A 16,985-nucleotide genomic window follows, 5' to 3' on the forward strand; every position below is an offset into this window, starting at 1 on the left:
TCAGTGAAATAAAGGGACTCGGAAAAAAGATCCTGTTAAGAGGCTGAAATCTCATTCAGGTCTGAGATCTTCAAAGTTACAGCCTCATCTGCCACCCCAGCTCCATGGTACAGAAGCTCAGCTTTAGTCAGCTGCAGCTAAGAAGATGGGCTTCCATGCCCAACCTAGCTCCTGCTTCTACGTAGAGGCTCAGCCCACGGCAAGGAAGGCCAAGTATACCGGGGCTCTGACCCCACCCCCCATGCTCTAGCCTGTAGGGCAGATGTTCTGTCCAGGGCCACGATGAAAAGATGGCAAACTCTCATTCTACCAGGCCCCACTTAGAAGGCAAAGGTTCTATCCCGGAAGGAGTGAATCAGAAAGACCTTGGGTCTCCATTCCTCCCCCCAAATCCCACCTGTAGGGTTGAGTTTCCATGTCAAGAGGAGAAGTCCTGGAGTTTCCTCAGCTCCACTTGTAGGACACACATCACTCCAGGAAAAACAGGCTGTCCCTTCCACCTCCCCTATTGCTCCAATGCAATAGATTAGACACCTGTCCAGAGGGAAGGCAAGAAGGGAAGGCTGGAAGCTCCACAGAAAGAACTGACTTTGGTCCATAGTGTGGAGCAATGCATGACTTAGGCATTGTTGAAAATAGAGATACTAGTTGTAAGCAATTCCAGTTCTAACAGTTCTATAAAACAAGTAATAACAAATGAAACAGCAGGCCATCCAGGAGTTTAACGGAAAGAACCACAGAAATAGCTTATAAAGGGCCTTGTAAGATAATAGTTACAATAGTCCCTGTCCAGAAGGCTGGGTGCATGTCTAGGTATCACACACACATCAAGGACCAGCCAGAGCAGGCATGTGAAAGGCACTAGTCACTGATTAAACATGGGGAAGACTTGAAGGAGTCCCCCAGGTCATACACAGATCCATTAACAAAGAGTAGAAGCCTTACTGGCTCAAGAGGCTTAATTAAGCACAACCTCTGACTGGCTAAACATTAAGTTTTTTGAGCCAGAGTGACTTCTAGGAAAGCACATAGGAGAACTGAACAGTGATGTCAGAGGCTACACACTGTAGGGGAAAATAGACTCCACAAAATTAGCCCAGGGAAACCATTAAGCAAACCAACAAAATTAACAAAACAGAGCAACATCAATAAGCCTTGAGAGGGGTGCATCATAATCCAAAGTGGCTACACAGTATTATCTCAAAAGCTATGAGCGATACAAAGAAACAGTACTATAACCCTATACAGGAAAAACAGTCACAATAGAAACTACTTTGAGGAGGCCCAGATTTTGAACTTATATGGCAAAAATTCCAAAGAAGATACTATATTTTCAAAAAGCTAAAGGAAATTATGACAGTAACTCATCAAATAGAAAATATCAATAGATAAAAATTATTTGAAAAAGCCAAGTAGAAATTCTGGTGTTGAAAGGTACAGTCCCTGAAATGAAGATTCACTATAAGGGCTCAAAAGTAAATTTAAGTCGGCAGGAGAATCAGGAAAATTGAAGACAGGTCATTAGTATACAATCTGAAAAAAGAAAGGGAAAAACAAAGAATGAAGAAACTGAGCTTTCTTGTCAGACATAGAAAAATCTTGGAAGTTGTCAATCCCATTTTTACAACAAGAAAAACAACCTGAACAAACTGGAAATCAACAACTCTTCTCGGATCTTGTAGAGAATTGAAGTCACAGGACAGACCACTACCATGAAAACTAGAGAGAAAGGCAGATACTCAGAGGTTGTAGGGAGATGATGGCTAAAGGGTATAGAATGTCTTTCTGAGGTGGTAGCTACATGTGTCTGTGAATATCCTGAAACCACTGAATTGTACACTTTGAATGGGTGAATTGTATGATATACAAACTATATCTCCATAAATCTGTTTTTGAAAATTGAATTGTTGGGGGGCACCTGGGTGGCTCAGTCAGCTAAGTGTCCGACTTCAGCTCAGGTCATGATCTCATTGCTCATGAGTTCAAGCCCCGCATCAGGCTCTGTGCTGACAGATCAGAGCCTAGAGCCTGTTTCAGATTCTGTGTCTCCCTCTCTCTCTCCCCCTCCCCTGCTCAAGTTCTCTCTCTCTCGCTTTCCAAAATAAAGAATCATTTAAAAAAATGAATTGTTGGATCTCTAACATAAAGAGATATATTTTACAGTTCGAAAGAGGGGAGAAGAAAGAAATTATAGGGGAATAGGGAGGTATTTGTGTGTGTCCTCTTGGTTTCGTCAAAAGACAAAATTATGTAAAGCAACAACTATAACACTGTATTGTTGGGTTTCAACCTATAGAAACACGTGACAACAATAGCACGAAGTAGGGGGAGTTGAGCAAATTTTCTATGTATCATTGGGATTAAATTAATATTAATCTGAAGGATATTATGATAAATTACGAAACACTCTCTAAGCCCTAGAGTAACCACTGAGGAAATAACAAATAGTTTAAAAATCAATAGAAACTCTGCCCTCAAGAATGGAGAGCATCTGGGGCACCTGGGTGGCTCAGTTGGTTAAGCGTCCGACTTCGGCTCAGGTGGTCTGTGGTCTTCGGCTCTTGTGGTCTGTCTGTGGGTTCGAGCCCTGCATCAGGCTCTGTGTTGACAGCTCAGAGCCTGGAACCTGCTTCGGATTCTGTGTCTCCCTCTCTCTCTGTCCCTCCCCTGATCGTGCTCTGTCTCTCTCTCTCAAAAGTAAATAAACATTAAAATAATAATAATAAGAAGAAGAAAAGAATAGAGAGCATAACTTCTCAGTCCTTAAGTGTGTGCTGTGCAGTGGCTTCCAAACTGGATAGTGTAGAAAGAGAGGGGGAAAGAGTAACTTTGCAGTGGAGAAGTATGACAGACGCTGCCTCAGACACATCAATGTTGATATCAACACTGGTAAGTCATGTTGATACCACATCCCTTGCTATAATGTGAGATGGCGCTTGGCTTCTGTCATCTTCCTAAAATGCATAACTGCAGTCCAAGCATGAGAAAAATATCAGAAAAATCTCAATAGAAGGACATTCCACAAAGTTCCTGACCAGTCCTTCTCGAGACTGTCAAGGTTGTAAAAATAAGGAAAGTCACAGAAACTGCCTCCACCAAGAGGAGCCTAAGGAGACATGATGACTAATACAGTGTCCTAGAGGGTATCCTGGAACAGAAAAAGGACATCAGATAAAAGCTAAAGAAATCTGAATAAAGCATGGGCTTCGGTTAATAATAATGTATCAACATCGGTTCATTTATTGTACCATAGAATACAAATGTACCATAGAATATAATAAGTTGTTTTTTTTTTTAATCTGAGAGAGAGCGAGAGCAGTAGGAAGAGGGGCAGAGAGAGAGAGCGTGGAGCCCAGCGCAGGGCTCCATCCCCCAACTCTGGGATTGTGATGGGAGCCAAAACCAACTCAGATGCTCAGCCAGCTGAGCCACCCAGGTGCCCCATAATGTAATATGTTAATAAAAGGGAAACTACTTCGGATAATGGAATCAACAGTATATAAAATCTTGACTGTCAATCTACATACTACAGAATGCACAAATGGTATCCTCCAGAAAAGGAATCATCCGCTAGAAGTTCTTGAGAAAGCCCTGGGACGTGGAACAGAATTTAGAACGACAAGGCAGGGTAGGAGGTTTCCGGCCCCCTTCCTTTTTTACTAGAAGTTACTTGGGAAGCATCCTGACAGCTCCCCATCCACAAGATGTGATGAAAAAAGACAGAGTTGGCAAGATTGGGAAGACCTAAGTGTGAAGATTTGAGTGTGGCATACCTGGAGAAGAAGTTGGCATGAAGAATGGCATGGAGTGTGAGTCATGCTCTGAAGAGAGGATGTCCAAAGGGTGGGATGATGTGTCTAGGTGAGACGCATGAGAGAGCAAGGTTTTGTACAATGTGTTTCTGTGAGGTTAGATGGAATTCACCATGTGAATGGAGGGAGTGCAGGGGAAATGTGGCAAGGTGGGTACCGTGAGTCTGGGATTCGAGTGAGAGCGATTTTAGAAACATTTTGAAGCTGAGGGTCTTACCCTCCCTTCACCTCACAGACCAGCACATTCCCCTGGGTTAGACAAACGCTGATGAAAGACCCAGGCCTCCGTCTCTTTGTTTCCCCAGGTGGCCAGTTTTCCTTCTGGGCCTGGTTGGCTGCAGGACAGATTCTGCTGGGTCTTCGCCTCTTCCAGGGAGCTCTACATAAATGTTCATAGCAGCATTATTCCTAATAGCCGAAAAGTAGAAAGAGCCTGATTGTCCACAAACTGATGGATGATAAATCAAATCTGGCATATCCATATGATGGAATATTGTTTGGCCATGAAAAGAATTAAGTACTGATACATACCACAACATGGATGAACCTTGAAAACATTATGCTAAGTGGGACAAGGACCACACATTGCAATATTTCACTTATATGAAATGTCTCAATTAGGCAAATTCAGGGTCCAAGTATATTGGTGGTTGTCTAGAGGTGGGAAGGTTGGGGAGATACAGAGAGTAACTGCTAATGGGTTTGGTGGGGGGGAGTTTGGTGAAAATATTCTAAAAATGATTATGGTGATAGTTGCACCACAATAAAACCGTATAAATATATACTTTATAGGGGTGCCTGCATGGCTCAGTTGGTTGAGCATCCGACTCTTGATATCAGCTCAGGTCATGATCTCGTAGTCATGAGATGGAGTTCTGCATTGGGCTCCGTGCTGAGTGTGGAGCCTGTCTGAGATTCATTCTCTCTCTCTCTCTCTCTCTCTCTCTCTCTCTCTCTCTCTCTCTCTCTGTCTCTCTTCTCCCGTTCACACACTCACATGCTCTCTCTCTCTCTCAAAATAAATAATTTTTTAATGTATATGTTTTATATGGGTGAATTGTATGTATGTGAATCATATCTCAAGCTGTTCTATAAAAACGAAACCCAGATCTGGTGCTGGGTATGCTTGTTGCCACTGGAGTGTCACGGCTTCTAGGCCCTGTCAGCTGAGAGAGGAAAGAACTATATGTGTTTATACCGACTCCTGTATGTGCACAGGAATATCTCTGTGAATATCTCTCTGTGAATAGAGAGAATATCTGTGAATATCTCTCTCTGTATCGATCTGTGTCTACAGTAAGCCAAACATGATTTCACACTGTCTCTAGCTCTAATCCACTCGCACGTAGATCATCTTAGCCTTCCCTACATGCTTATCTGTAACCTGTCACTGCAACAGTGGGAAACCTGGTTCCCCCACCTGACACTCATTTATTTAATTGTTCAATTCCAGTATACATGTGTAGTGGTTCAGCATTATTATCCTGTACCCCGTGGAAAACAACTTTAGCAACTAGGTACAGTGTTTATGTTTACTGGCCTCTGCTCTTACTCTTCTACTCATTTCCCAAGTCCATCAGGCCGACACCTTTTCCCCTCACCCCTACAGTGAGGTTACTTCATACATGTGTAATACAGTTAGATTCTTTTGTCAAAGTCTAAACTCCATTGTGAAATCCTCCTACTGCTCAAATTATGTTGTTAATTGATTACATTCAAGTTCATGGTTTGTGCCTTAAAGTGCTATGGGTTTCGACAATTTCACAGTATACCCATCATTTTAATGTCACATAAAAGTTTCACACCCTGAAAATCCCCTGTGCTTCACCTATTCAACTCCCCTGACCCCTCTAAATTTCTGAGAACCATTGCTATTTGTATTGCCTGTATAGTTTCCTTTTCCAGAGTCCTATAAATGGAATCCTATGGTAAGTAGCCTTTGCAGCTTGGCTTCTGTCACTTAGCAATATGCATTTAATATGCATTCATGTTTTTGTGTGGCTTGATAACACATTTCTTTTGTTGCTGGATAATATTCCATTGCATGGATGTACCAGCTATTTTTAGTAGATTTTTTTATTTAGAGCAATTTTAGGTTCACAGAAAAATTGAGCACAAAGTACAGAGAGTCCCCACACAGTGCATAGCCTTACCTACTATTCCTATCCTACACCGTGGCACATTTGTTACAATGGATGAACTTAGAGGAAACATCATAATCATTCAAAATCTATAGTGTTCACTCTTGATGCCCGGCACTCTGTAGGTTTTTACAAATGTAACATGACATGTATCCACCATTGTAATATCATACAGAATAGTTTCATTGCCCTAAAAAATCCTTTGTTATGTGCCAATTCACCGTTCCCTCCCCTTAACCCCTGACAAACACTCATCTTTTTCTTCTTTCTTTCTTTCTTTCTTTCTATTTATTTATTTGTTTGTTTATTTTCAATTTACATCCAAGTTAGCATATAGTGCAACAATGATTTCAGGAGTAGATTCCTTAGTGCCCCTTACCCACGTAGCTCATCCCCCCTCCCAGAATCCCTCCAATAACCCTCTGTTTGTTCTCCATACTTAAGAGTCTCTTATGTTTTTGTTCCCCTTCCTGTTTTTATATTATTTTTGCTTTCCTTCCCTTATGTTCATCTGTTTTGTGTCTTAAAATCCTCATATGAGTGAAGTCATATGATTTTTGTCTCTCTCTGACTGACTAATTTTGCTTAGCATGATACCCTCTAGTTCCATCCACGTAGTTACAAATGGCAAGATCTCATTCTTTTTGATTGCTGAGTAATACTCCATTGTGTATATATACCACATCTTCTTTATCCATTCATCCATCTGTGGACATTTGGGGTCTTTTCATACGTTGGCTATTGTTGATAGAAACACTGACTGATCTTTTTACTGCATCCAGAGTTTTGGCTTTTCCAGAATGTCATATAATTGGAATCATACAGTATATAGCCTTTTCAGGTTGGCCTCTTTCACTTGGTATATGCATTTAAAGTTCCTCTGTGTCTTTTCATGGCTTAATACCTCATTTCTTTTTAGTGCTGAATGACATTCCATTGTCTGGAAGTACCAGTTCTCTTCTATTCCTACTATTCCTACTATTCATTCCTATTATAGTGTATTTATTATATGCAGGTGCTGAATTTTGTTGAATGCATTTTCGGCATCTATACATATGATCACATGGTCTTTGTGATTCGGCCTGTTAATAAGATGCACATGCACACAGGGGAAGGGCACAGAGAGAGGGAGAGAGAGAATTCCAAGCAGGCTCCATGGCTTTGAGTGCAGAGCTCAACTCTGGGCTCTATCTCATGAACAATGAGATCATTACCTGAGCCGAAATCGAAAGTCAGATGCTTAACCTACTGAGCCACCCAGGCATCCCGAAATATTTTTTTAAATATGTGATTCATAGTACTCCCTGATTCAGATTGGCTTGTCACAACAGGTACTAATGGGTATCTGTTTTTACTGACAAGTTTCCCAACAATTAAAGGAACTCTATTTTTCTAACAGCAAAAATATATGCTCATTGTGAGAAATCAGACATCCAACTGTAAAGAAGAAAATGAAAAGAAGCTGAATTCCACCACCCATTAAACACTATTTAGACATTTAATGGATTATCCCTTCATATGTATAGAGATATTTAGAAAACTTGGGGCATTGCTTATATGTTTATAACTAGAGTTATAGCAGTATACCATAGACATCTATCTAATTATATTAAAATGGCTTGATAATATTCTTCTGTATGGATGTAGCACAATATATTTAGCCAAACTCCTATTTGGGGGCCTGGTTTGTTTTCAGTTTTTCAGTAATCTAAACAATGCTGAGATAAACCTCTGGTTTCTGGATTAGGAGTTTAATATGCAGTTTGAATTTTATCCACAAGGGGGAAGCAGACCACCATGAGTGGACAAGCTAAGTTTTAAAAGCAAACAACTAGAAAATTCTTTGGCATACATAAGCTCCTCCCAAGCTTGTGAGGTAGATATTAATATGTTCCCCCATTTTCTAGGTAAGGAAACTAGGTGGGGGGAGAGTAAGTGATGTAAGTGTACAGATTCTCACCACCCAGTGCTGTGGTGGGATTCAAAACTGCCTTCTGATTCCATAGAGCTGGCTCGCTTCATTCCCCTGCACTTCCAAAGCTGACAGCAATAAAGGATTCTCCCTACATTCAATTCAGTTCTAGGCACTGTGCTGGGACACCATGCAGAAATATATAGGAGAAGCCCTGCCCTTTAAGGGGTCATTATCAGGTGTGAGGACAGACTTCTACATAAATAACTGAAAGACTAAATGTCCACCAGAATGGAGAGAGCCCAGGAAGGCAAGAACGTTACTTTGCAGTAAGGCGAAGCTTTATAAAAGAGGCATGGTAACAGTAAGAGCTAAGGTTTGGTTACCATTTCCTCTGTAAGAGGCACCATGCTAAGTGCTTTATGTGCACTCATTAGAAATTCCCCATAGACTTGGAAGGGATTATATCTTTTTCACAGGAAAGAAAATTGATGGTCAGAGAGTTAAGAAACTGGCTATTTGTGAGAGAACACTGGAAATCACATCCTTCATATCAGTTTGACAGGACCTAATAAGGGATGGTGGACTTTCAGCAGACAGAGCTCTGAAAGAGAATTCTAGGAGAGGAAACATGGAAATGAAGTCTTAGAGTCCAGAAATACAAGTACATTTGCAAATGCAAGGGGATCAGTGTGCCTGGAGGTTGAAAGAGGAGGAATCTGAAGAGATCAAAGCTAGAAGGAGAAAGCTGAGTCAGATTGGAGAAGTCTGGGAAGAGCAAGCCAAGGAGATCCTACTGGATTTCGTATTCAGGGGGGAACCAACCAAAGAGAATGACATGACCCATGCTTTATAAAGATTATATTGTTGGATTGCATAAGAAGACTAGTTAGGAGACTGTTAAAATAATCCTGGCCAAAGATAACCAGAGAAGGAATGAGGACCAAAAGACATTACTGAGATAAAATCCACAGGATGTGACATCTCACTAGACGTTGGAGGGAGAGAGGAGAACAGTATGATTAAAGTTTCCATGTCTGGGCAACAGGGAGAAGGTGAATATATATTCCAGAAGAGGGGCTGCAGGGAGGGAAGAAGAGATGAGGTCACTTTTCTTATGTGAGATTGAGGGAGCTCTGGTGGAGATGCTCCCTGGGAAGCTCAAAATAGGAAGCTGGTGCCTTAGATATGGTACCTGAGAATCACAAGATGTGGCCCCAGGAACCAGCTAGGGAGAATTTATACTTAAGATTCCGCAGGGGATGTTCTTACCCCAATAACCTGTAATTCCACTGCCAGATTTCTGTCACAGAAAAATAAAATCGCATGTGCACAAGGTGGATGAAGGATGTTCAGGCAGCATTGTCTGCGTCAGTGAAAGGATGGGTGAGGGGAGGAGCTAGCAAATAAACCATAAAACACCCACATTGTGCAGTGGTTAATAATTAATTAGATTAAAAATGATAGCATGGACAGATTTCCCAAACATATAGTGGATGGGGAAAGCAAATTGTAGCACAATAATGTGTCGTAATACTTATGGGAAAAAAAAGGTAAACCAAAAAAAAAAAAAAAGCTGTCACATATATATTTTAAGCAATGAATGTGTAGGCAGAGAGAAAAGTCTGGAAGAATAAACCTACTGCTAATTATGCTAGAGAAGAGTTGTGACAAAAATGGAAAGCAGAAAGGGTGGAATGGGATTTTCACCTTAGTTATCAAGTTTTAATTTTATAAGAATGTAATCATGTATTACTTATATGAATAAAAATTCTCGAACTGTTCAAAAATATATAGATCCAGTGGGACTAAGAGAGAAAGGAAAAGACAGGGACAGATTCTAAGACTCAAGGTGGGGCAGTATTATTGGGAACAGTGAGAGAAGTTTCTGGAAGTGCAAGTGGAGCGGGAGGGGATCCTCCACACTCACCAATTCCGGAGCAGAGACCAGCAGGATGAGCCCTGTGAGTTCGGCTAGTTTTCAACACCTTTCAATTACGGCCACAAGTTCCTGTGTCCTTGAAAGGTCACCACGTCCTACCACTTGCCTTGGAACTAGATGGTGTTTGTGCTGTTCTTTCTGAATTGTAAATATCCTCAGACTTTTTATCCAGTTCTTGTGTTTGGACATACCCTCCCTTTCCCAGAAATTCCACAGGGTTCTTGGTATTCTCATCCCAGTTCTTCAAACTGTCTATGAAACCTACTTCCTCTTATTCCAGCCCCAGCACATACCGGCCACATCTCTTTTTCCCCATTCAAAAATATTCCCATTCCAGGCTACTTGCTGTGGGAGGCTTTTAATGGAATTTCTCAAGGGACACTCGGCATAGGTGTAGCTAACACTGAGTGAGCACGTGGAGGTGCCAGGCACAGTGCTAACCTTCATAGAAGTGTCTCGTTTAATCCTTCCAACAACCTAGCAGATAAGTACTATTATAACCCTCATTTCAGTTGAGACCTGCTGTGTGGTGGTAATCATGTGGTGGGTGAGTGAGTAAGTGAGAGAGAGAGAGAGAGAGAGAGAGAGAATGTGTGTGTGTGTGTGTGTGTGTGTGTGTGTGTGTGTGTGTGACTGTGTGAATTTGTCCTAAGGGATTGAATAGCAGGTGTGGTGATTGGGGAGGCATGAGGGACTGGACTGGGAACAAATTCTCAAATGCTCAGGGGGGGTTCAGTTTGCCAAGTGCCTTTATAGCCATTATTTCATTTGATTTCACCACAGTGCTCTAATGATGGTGGTCATTAGGGAAAATAATGAGCTGAGTCAAGCTTAATTCCCTTAAAGTGGCAACTATTGGGTCAAGGGTTCTTAGGGCCCATTAACCCACCGTGCAGCCTGGAGCAAATCTACAAGGGGGTGGATGTAGACAGATTGTGTGCTCTCTGTGGCTTCTTTTGACCCCGCTCTTAAAGGATCATTGACTTTCTAACCGCCACTCCTCCTAGTCTGGAAACTCTTGGCCCGGTGCCCCCTGCTCTCCAAGCCCGCCCATCCCAGAAGATAAAGCTAAGTGGCAGAGGAGCCAGTTTCCTGGGGTTAATAAACAGGCTGTTTATAGCCTAGAGCAGTCACGGGGCAGGAACAGGCAGGCTGGGAGGTCATGCTCTTTCTGACTGTTGAGGTTTCTCATAAACATGCCCCCGTCAACCTTCTGGGATTCAAGAACAACTCTGGGCCCATTGCCCTCTCCTCCCTTCCTTCTTTCTCCCTGTGATGGCTCTCCTCCTCTTTCCTTTCTCCTCTCCTATCCCCTTCCATCACCCTTTCTTCCATAATGAAAAGAGGATCCATTTTCACATTAGACACACTTGATAACTTTGGGTAGGCAATTCATCCCTCTGAGTCTCAGTTTCCTCCCTTGTACAAGGGGGGTATAATGGGGCTCTCCTCAAAGAATATACATAGGAGAAGGTGCCCAGCACTGTGTTTAGCACACACAATGGGTATTTAAAATCTGTTTGCCCTTCCCTTTTCCCCCTCCACCCATCCCATCTCCCTAATCCTGGCCCCCACCCATGTTGTTTACATTCTTCTTGGGAGGAGAATAGAATAGACCATAAATAGGTAGATAAAAATAAATGAATGAGATCACTTAAAATTGTGAAAAGAAATAAAAGAATAACAAAACAAAGTGATGTGAGGAAGGAGGCTTTTTCTGTCTGCTGTCCTCAGGATAAAGTCCAAGGTCATCAAAGCCCATCTCCATCTGCCCTTGTTTACCTCTCCAGCCTTACCTTGAGTCACTTTTCTCCTTGAACTCTCTGCTTTAGCCATGAGGAACACGGAGTATAAAAGCTGGAAGAGGTTAGTCAGTCTTCGATCCAGTGGTTCCTTCAACCCCACTCTTTCCCATGTCTCGCCCATGAAGGAGTCGTCCTGCTCCTGCCCAGATTACTAGTTACTTCCACCTGGAAGCCAGCCATGCAGCCACTCATCTGAGTTAGGTTTCCCTTTCTGTGCTGCCACTTTCCCCTGTGAGAGTATCCATCACCCTGCACAGCTGGTTTGTTTTCACCTCCCCACCAGACTGTAAGCCTCTTGTGGGCAAGAATCTCTTGTTCACTCTGAGTCCTCAGCAGTAAGCATAGTGCATAGCACATAGTAAGTGCTTAACAAACACCTGTTGTTTACTAATGTGCTTGTGGAATACTTAGTTTAGTAAGTTTAAGAGCTCAGTAAGATGAGGAAAAGGCACTGACAAGGCATGGCTCTGGAGGCAGAGAATGAATTGGAAGGGGGAGAAAAAAACCTCCTCAGTTCTTAGAGTTCTTGCTCTAGTTTCTTCCTGTTCCAACGATCTATCAGCGCCCCCTAAAAGGCTTACTGAGCAAGCAGAGCTGAAAGCGTGGACCCCGTTTAACACCTTCCAGGGGGAAGGTCACACCCTAGAGGGGTGGCTCTGCTTTGGCTGAAGTTACCCAGCCAGCTGGTGGTAGAGTGTGTCTTAATAAGGTTAGGGCCCAGAGGTGCGGGGCTCAACCTCTTCATCTTGCAGGGGATGTGGATGGCAGTGGTGATATGCAGACTCTGAACTAAGTGCCTCGCTCATTTCAAATCAAAAGAACCATTTGAGGGCGATGGTACCCACAAAGAAGGAGACAATATGATTTACCCACAGTCCACCCTCACCCTATAACCCACCCCTGACTGGGCAGACTCTCCTGGGCACCACTGCATTTATCTTCATGGACTCCTCCCCTGGGGTCAGTTCATGAGAAATGGCACATCACAGACTGCCTGGGATGGACAAAGCCCCGGAATTCTGATTTCCTCATTTCAGAGTTGGAGGGATTGCAAGGTTCAGAGAGAAGGGACTAGGCTATGGGACATACTAAGATAGGATCAGGACTCCAGACTCTCACTCCAAAACCTTCTCGAGTATACCTCACAAGCCCCCTTGGCATGAACCTTCTGAGTTGGGGAAGGGGTAGGAATGATACAGACCTGACCTGGCCTTTTCTTGGCTGTGGTCATGTTGGGAGAAGAGGGAGGGAGGGGCAGTGATAAGCTACCCACCTCATCTTGTTTGCTGTAGAGTTTATTAGTTCCTTCTAGTCCCCGTTGGTTTTGTGCATTGTTAGTTAACCCACAGGAAGTAGGATATGGGTTGTTCACTGTTAAGTGACTATTTATGAAGGTTGTTATTCTTCTCCAACACTATAGTCTCCCAGCCCAACAATAACCTAGAAAGGATGGAGGTGGGTGGTGTGAGGCTAGCAGAGACATAGGTAGGGCTCACTACTACTAAGAAATGGGAAAAAGAGTTTGGGGTTCTAGAAACATATAAGGAATCCCAGAGAATGGAAGGGTCATTGTGACTGAAAACTTGGAACTGTATCCAGCCTGGTGTGACTCTTAGAGATGCCTGAATTTGCTGTGGGGCCCTAGACAAATCACTCAGCCTCTCAGAGATTCAGCTCTCAGATGAGGGCCAATTGAATGAGATAGTCTGTAGGGGCTCATTATTTTTTTACAAGTCTCCCTCCAACTAAGCAGGCTTCGGAGTGAGAGGGAATCGTTGACTCCCATGTCAGGAAAGCTCAACACCTGGTATTTGCCAGGCCAGGTCCTGGTAAAGTTTAATTGGGAGATCTACAGAAAAGAGTTAACGTAGCAGGACTGCTACGCTTAGAAAAATCTGCTTGCACAGTTGGCCCTTGTGTTGGCATTTGGGAACTTCAGTTTCAGTTTTTCAGGAGGATTTCCACTATTCCCAGAACTGATAAGAGTAGGTCACCGTGCCCAAACTATTTATACAAACAATGTGGTTTATGCTGAGCACCTGCCTTCCTTCTGGAAGTCTGGAATTTTGGCACATGCTAAACAGATGATGCCTACATGACCAGCCCCCAGTAAAAGCCGTGGGCACTTAGTCTCTAATGAGCCTCCCTGGCAGAAACATATTACATGTGTTGCCACTGTTCATTTAGAGGAATTAAGCACATACTGTGACTCAGCTGGGAGAGGACTCTTGGAAGCCTGTGCCTGGTTTCCTCCAGACTTTGTCCCATGCACATTTTTCCTTTGCTGATTTTGCTTTGTGACTTTTTACTATAATAAGTCATAGCATGAGTATGACTATATGGTGAGTTCTGTGAGTCCTCCTCCCGAATCACTGAACCTGGATGTGATCTTGGGGACTTCAGACAGGAGATAAGCCTGGATTGCTTTTCTTTCTTCTTCCCTTCCCTTCCCTTCCCTTCCCTTCCCTTCCCTTCCCTTCCCTTCCCTTCCCTTCCCTTCCCTTCCCTTCCCTTCCCTTCCCTTCCCTCCCCTCCCCTCCCCTCCCCTCCCCTCCCCTCCCCTCCCCTCCCCTCCCCTCTTTCTTTCTTTCTTTCTTTCTTTCTTTCTTTCTTTCTTTCTTTCTTTCTTTCTTAGAGATAGAGAGAGAGAGAGGGCACAAGTGAGCGAGGGGCAGAGAAAGAGGGAGAGAGAGAGAAGTGGGGCTCACCCGAAGCTGGGCTCGAGCTCACCCAGATGCGGGACTTGTCCTCAAGGACCATGAGATCATGACCTGAGCTGAAGTCAAATGTTTAACCAACTGAGCCACCCAGGCGCCCCAGGAGATAAGCCTGGATTTCACAGACAACCATAATCCTTTACCAATCTCATGATTATATAGCCTAAACCAGGACTGTCCAATAGAAATATAACATCTCTAAAATGTAATTTTACGTAATTTTAAATTTTCTATCAGTCATCTTTTAAAATGTAAAAAGAAACAAGTGAAATAAATGTCAAGAATATATTTTCTTTAACCTAATCTATAAAATATTAATATTTTAACATGTAACGATACAAACATTTATTAGGGTATTTTACATTCTCTTTTTCATACTAAGTCTTCTAAAACCAGTGTGTATTTTATACTCGTAGCACATCTCAATTTGGACTAGCCACCTTCCAGGCACTCACTAGCCACACCTGGCTGGTGGCTGCCATGTTGGACAACACAGCCTTAGAGATTAAAGGCAAGAGCTCTGGAGACAAAATACCTGGGTCAGAATCCTGGTTCTACCACCTATCAAACTGCATGACCTTAAGCAAAGTTACTTAACCTCTCTATGTATTAGTTTCTTCATCTGCAAAATGGGCATAATAATGTTACCTACTTCATGAGGCTGCAGGGATTTTTCAAAAAGCTAACACATCTAAAGCAATACCTGGTACATACAGGATGCTGGGGGCTGGCTGTTACTCTTACTGTCCAACAATAAGATCAACTCGTCCAACTTCTTACTCCATAGATGAGGAAACCAATGCCCAGAGTTTGAAAGGCCCACGTTTCAAAAGTAGGGGCTCTAGCTACGTCTCTTAAAGAACTCCCTGTCTCTAGGCTGACTCTGAGATCGGATCAGCTAGTTATTTAGGCAACCGGCAGCAACAGGGCCACACCTGGGTTCTGCAATCCCTTCTTGATTGCAAAAGAGGGCTACCGTTTGAAATTGGCACTGAGGTGATGGGAGCTGGGCCTCCCTTCTGCTGCCCCCATCTGGACCCATCAGTTGGGCTGGCTGACCCCATCACCAAGTCCAGTGCTTACTCAGCAGTGACAGGGCTGGCTTCCATTGTTTTGGCTTTTTATAGCCCCTCTTGTTTATTAACTCACGTTCTATCTTCCTCAGAGACAGAGAGCATCAGTACTTTTTAAAAACCTCCTTTAAGTCATCTGTGGTCCCTGTCTACCCACCAAACAGTAAGCTCCCTATTTATGTCTCCAAAAAGGATGGAGAAGAGGCACTGGGTGCCCATTTGTCTAGGACTCTGGAGAGCACATTCTCAGGCTGGAAACACAACTGGCTTATGATTCCTCTACAGCATCTGTTTCCACCCTTCCTCTCCTGAAATCAATGCAAATCATTTACTCTCCTGTGATAACTCAGTAACTCACATGTCTCGAATCTTACTAGCAGCTAGAATCAGACCAGTTTTGTCTGCTCAAACTGTTAGCACGTGTCGACCTGAAGTTCCACTTATTCTATATGCTAAGTAGCATTTTATTTAACATTCATTTATTTAATATTTCCTGAGCATCTACCATGTAGGAAGCCCTGTGAAAAGTTTTGGGAACGAAGCTGTTGTGGACCTTGTGACTTAGTGTAGAAAGTAAACAAGAAATGATGATAAAGGACAACAAAGGGTTGATATAGAAAGTATCAGATGCTCTAGGAACAATACTAAAGCAAGGGGACCTGAACAAAAGTGGAGACCTGATAAATGGTAGGAGAGAACCAGTTAAGGAGAGAATGTGGAGTGCTCCAGGCAGGGGGGACAGCCTAGACAAAACCTGGAGGCAAGAGAGAATGGCACATTGGAAGAACTGAAAAAAGGTCTAGCACAGCTGGGGTAGAATGAGAGGAGTGCGGCTGGATTTTGAGGACATTGTCTGAAGCGCTAAGGAATTTGGACTTCAACCTGAGAGCAAGAGGAAACAGCCCAGTGGAGAATAACATCTTTCAAAACATAGGGTTCTGGGAACAAATCAACCAAATGAGCTAAAAATGTGGGCGGCGAAAAGGCGGGGGCATACTCTTTTCATGTTTGTCTTCGTCTTCTTGGTGGGAAGTCTCAGCCCTCTTTTGAAAGCAGTGTGCAGGCTATCCTCAGTGCCAGGCCGTGCTCGCCTGACCCCCACAGCCCACTGTCCGTGAAGCTAGTACTCCTGAGTTTGGTGCAGCACAGGCCTTCCTCAGACCCTGGGAACTGTAGAGCCACAAAGACCATCCATATGAGACACTGCCAAAGGCTCTGAGGCCCAGAGAAGGAAAGTAATCTGTGTGTGGCCCCACAGTAAGCCTCAGGCCTCTGGCTTCTTCTTCTTTCCCCCGAAGAAAGTGAACACCAGGTCTGGGACTAGGATGAGGCAAAATTTAAGGAGACACTTACAAAATTTAAGGAGACACTCACTCTCAGGTGCCAGCTGTGCGTTTGCAAGACCCTAGGTGCCCACTTGCCTCATCCTCATCCTGGCTCTGTTGGACACACCTGGAGGGCTGAGACTGTAACTTCCAGAAAACTCTCTGACATCTCTCGTGGTGTTAACATGATGCTAGGCACATATTTTCAGGGTCATTAGATGCCTACTAATGATAATGAACAATGGGTTTCTGACAAAC

This window comes from Panthera pardus, unplaced genomic scaffold (genome assembly GCF_024362965.1).
Source record: "Panthera pardus isolate Hobbes unplaced genomic scaffold, ASM2436296v1 HiC_scaffold_2, whole genome shotgun sequence".
Lineage (NCBI taxonomy): Eukaryota > Metazoa > Chordata > Mammalia > Carnivora > Felidae > Panthera > Panthera pardus.